General features: G+C 34.4%; 1 protein-coding gene across 1 annotated transcript in view; it reads left to right on the plus strand.

Annotated features, from left to right (window-relative positions):
• Positions 1-4,419: 4,419 nt before the first annotated feature.
• The window catches only part of LOC106876626 (neuronal acetylcholine receptor subunit alpha-10), a 410,306-nt gene continuing 409,725 nt past the window's right edge, over positions 4,420-5,000 (plus strand). Inside the window, exon 1 of the mRNA XM_052966106.2 lies at positions 4,420-5,000. This exon is cut by the window's right edge and continues 499 nt beyond it. The gene's annotated coding sequence lies outside the window, so the exon portion shown is untranslated.

A 5,000-nucleotide genomic window follows, 5' to 3' on the forward strand; every position in this document is an offset into this window, starting at 1 on the left:
AGTGAGTGGCAACCTTTGCAAGTGTTTTCTGCTATGTTCTCGGGCCGACCAAACCGTTGTGGGTGGATTTAGTAGACGGAAACTAGAGGAAGTCCCTCGGATTTATATATATATATAGCAAATGGATGTGTTATAATGCTATTCCACAGCCATACGAACATTCCAACATAACTCCATCATCAGTGGCCTCACGGATGTCATTATGGTTTCGACACCTGGGCTCTACCATTCAATCCGGCGTTGTCAACAATGCTAAAATAAGTGTTGTTCGGGAACAAACAGACTACATACACACATACTGAACCATAAACATAACCTTGTGACTTAAACGCTCCCAGAAGAATAATCGGAGGAAATTTTCCCCTATATATAAATTCTCGGTGGTCTTTAACGTTAATTCTTCCTTCTTTTCTACTGCTCTGGTTGATTTATTTTCCGAACACATGTGACGTGAGCAACTGGTATTCATTACATAGTTAATAACAATGTATTCAGTTCAACAGTAGCTGATCAGGTTGATAGTCATCGAAGAATTTAGATGACCAGGAAGTCACACGTGGTAAAAACTCTATAACTCTGTATGTTATATTTGAAAGTATGTCTCCCGCTTTTAATTTAACAAAGTCGTAACCGAGGTGAGTCGCTGTAAATTTTCGGTGATTAGACATTCCATCAAGATGTAAGAGTGCATCATTCTATTCAACTGCGTTCATCAACTACACAGAGAAATATATAAACATACCTGTATACAAACAAATTACAATATATGTACATGCTGTAAAGAACAATTTCACTGGCTTGATTTCATGCTTCGATTAACGGGATGTACAAAGAAAACTTGAGCTCCATGTCAGGTTCATGTTTACAATAAATTTGACCTTGATCTTAGCATAGAATCACAGCAGTAGTAAATGTTTCGTTCTTATTATTTAGCTTACTGCAGGATAACAAATCATTATATATTTAAGAGATGTGTAATTATTTACATTATTTACATTTGACTGGTATTTGTCCTCATCTTGTTTGTTGTTAACGCAACGGCTGATATACCCTCCAGCCTTCATCAAGTGTCTTGGGGAAATTTCGAACCTGGGTTCTCATTCCTAAGGTATTTTTCGATGTCATTATTATTATTATTATTATTATTATTATTATTATTATTATTAAGGTCACTGCCTGGGATATATATATATATATATATATATATATATATATATTGAAACACAATTACATATACATATATATATCCTAGGGATGAGGCACTGATTCGAAGAAGATTTAATTTCGTGTACCATGCTCACGATAATTATTGAAGTTGCCCTTGTAGACGTGAGCCGACATAAATTATATCCTTTACTCAGCGCTACTGAAGGATGTGTTTGCTGAAGTAAAACAGGGCTGCATCAGAATTCTGCTGGTACTTCATGTGTCGCGAAAACCATATCACACTTCGGTGAGAACTGTATATATAATGCATGGGCCGAAAGAAATATGTAGGTAATCTCAGCTGCTGCTCTACACCAATACATAGACGTTGTACATGTAAAGTTTAAGCGTTTGCTTAAACTTTACATGTACAACGTCCTCGCGTTGTTGTGTTTTTTGTGTTTGTTCTTTTGGGGAATTTAATATATATATATCTATATATATGTGTGTGTGTATGTATTGTATATATATATATATATATATATATATATATATATATATATATATATATATATATGTATAAACATATATATATATATATATATATATATATATATATATATATATATATATATATATATACATACATATATATATATATATATACATATATATATATATACATATATATATAGACATATATATATATGTTTATATATTAACATACATACGTATAAATTCATATGTACACACACACACATATGCACATATGTATGCTTACATATATATAAATAAACACATATGAATGTATATATTATATACATGAAGTTGTGTTAATTTATAAATACACATTCATACGCATGAATGTATTGTTAATATATAAGCGTATAAATGTATATATATATATATATATATATATATATATATACAAATGTATATATATGTATTTATATGTATAAATATATATATATATATATATATATATATATATATATATATATATGTATATATATATATATATATATATATATATATATATATATATATAGTGTAGTATATTGCCACTTAAGTGTGGCTGACCCCTAGGGGTGGATGTTACTGTTGCTTTTAGCCCCAGGAGGACATCTCCTCCTGGGGCTAAAAGCAACAGTAACATCCACCCCTAGGGGTCAGCCACACTTAAGTGGCAATATACTACACTTTATCGTGCAGTTACTGTTAATACTTCATTTAGAGAATTAACATTGCTTATATATATATATATATATATATATACAAATGTATATATATGTATATATATGTATAAATATACGTATGTATATATATATATATATATATATATATGTATGTATATATATATGTATGTATATATATATATATACTCTTCTTTTTCAGACTGGAGCGAACACGTTACAATGAAGTAGAGAAATTTGAAAAGACAACACGAAACCGGTTATTTCTCAAAATACAATGTTTATATACCAAAAAGATTTTATAACATTTTTCTGACATAATTTAAATATACACTTTAACCATGTAACACAAGCCTTCTGTAGTTTTTTCACTCTTATTATCTTTTATATATATATATATGTGTGTGTGTGTGTGTGTGTGTGTGTGTGTGTGTGTGTGTGTGTGTGCGTGCGTGTGTGTGTGTGTGTGAAACTTGCGGTTTAGAATTTTCAAGTTTTCTTATTAACTGTAATTGTGTTTTAATATTACTTATATTACTCTGTCTGCAGTTTTTCATTTTTACTTGCTTATTTATGCATATATTTATTTGAGAAAGAAGGTGTGAAAGTGAAAATCGAAAAGGAAATCTTCGTGGGAATGTGTACGTGTTGCCATAAGCATTACATGTCTCTGGAGCAGACATGCTCTCACACATAAACCGACAATAAAGAAAATATATTCATACATATTCTCGCGCGCGTACATACACGCGCAAATTCACACGCACCCCCTCTCCACACACATGTATATCGGTATATGTATGTATTTATATACACGCATTCAGGCATTTGTATCTATCTATCTACCTATCTGTCTGTCTATCTATCTATCTATCTATCTATCTATCTATCTATCTATCTATCTATCTATCTATCTGTCCGTCCGTGCGTCCCTTCCGTCCGTCCTTCTGTCTGTCTGTCTGTCTGTGCGTGTCTGTGTGTGTGTGTGTGCGTGTGTGTGTGTGCGTGTGTGTGTGTGTGTGTGTGTATGTGTGTGTGTGTATGTATGTCTAAAAATGACATCCTTATGTGTGTTCAACTCGCGGACATGCTTCAGGCAATTATATATCGCTACCACTGGCCACCTTTACGTCCATCACAGCGAACATCACTGCAACAACCACCACCACCAACAACAACAACAATTATAACAAGATGAAAAACACACAGAGCAGTAACAACAACAACAACAAAAACAACAACAACACAATCATTATTAATGCATATGTAACTAACTATAATTTAGAATACCGTGATTGTTGCTGCCCCCACCTACAATAACGATACCCCCATTGCTCTGATCGTTATCATGTTTATGAGAGGGGAGTCTGTAGGTGGTCGCTGGAGGTACCGAAGTAGCTACCGAAGTCTGCCTCTAATCATACAGTATTGTGTTGAATGAAGTGAAAAGACATGGAATAATTGCAGTCGTGAAAAGAAAAACAAAAAGAAACAAAAAAAACAAAGACCAGTTTCTAAAGTGGTTTCGAATGGGAATGGCATAAGTGGAACGTTTTTGATCGTATGTCTGCTGGATCAACACTTACCTCGTGTTACAGAACAATATAATTAATCACTACCACCACCACTACCACCACCTCAAGTATTACATCGACAACATCCACATCAAAATAATACGACCATCCTCGCACCACCACCACCACCACTAACAACAACAACAACATGTAAATAGCGTCTTCGCTACCGCCAACACCGACATCACTGCCACCACTATCATACTAACCGCTAAACCAACAACAAAAACCACACAAATATAATAACAGTAGTAGTAGTCCAACTACTATCGCCCCGTCACCACTGCCGCCGCCGCCGCCACCCTCACCGCCAACATTAACAAAACAACAAGGACAACACAACTTAAATTACACAACCACGAAACAGCACAACAACAACAACAACAACAACAACAACAACAGCGGTAGCAGCAGCAGCAACTGCAGCAGCGGCGGCAGCCACGAAAACAACAACACGGCCATCAAAAATATAAAGCCATCGCCTTAATACAACTACAAGCATAACTGTATTACAAAACGTTAATACGTACACTAGCAACTAGCGCCTATACCAGCACCTTTGCCAGTTCGTCCACCCCTGTAAACGTTTGTTACACAAACATACTAATCACAATCTTACACAAGCGAGCCCACTGCCATACACGTAAGCGCACACATACACACCATCCATATACACTTTATACTCATACACATACACATACATACACACGTATATGTACATACAGACACATACATATACACGTACATAAACATACATATTACACGTACATACACATACTCTCCCTCTTTCTCTCACACGCACACACACACACGCACACACACACACACATACACACACAGACACATACACACACACATAAAGACAACCACACACACACACACACACACACACACATAGCCAGTAACATACATAGTCTTATACACATAGGCATAAATATACAGACACGCATACACACATATATACCCTACATATATATTTATATACATCTCTAATAATCATATATAAGCACACACACACACACACACACATATATATATATATATACACATTCACGAATACCTCTTATATACACACATACACACACAC

This window comes from Octopus bimaculoides, chromosome 3, assembly GCF_046866305.1.
Source record: "Octopus bimaculoides isolate indiv1 chromosome 3, ASM4686630v1, whole genome shotgun sequence".
Lineage (NCBI taxonomy): Eukaryota > Metazoa > Mollusca > Cephalopoda > Octopoda > Octopodidae > Octopus > Octopus bimaculoides.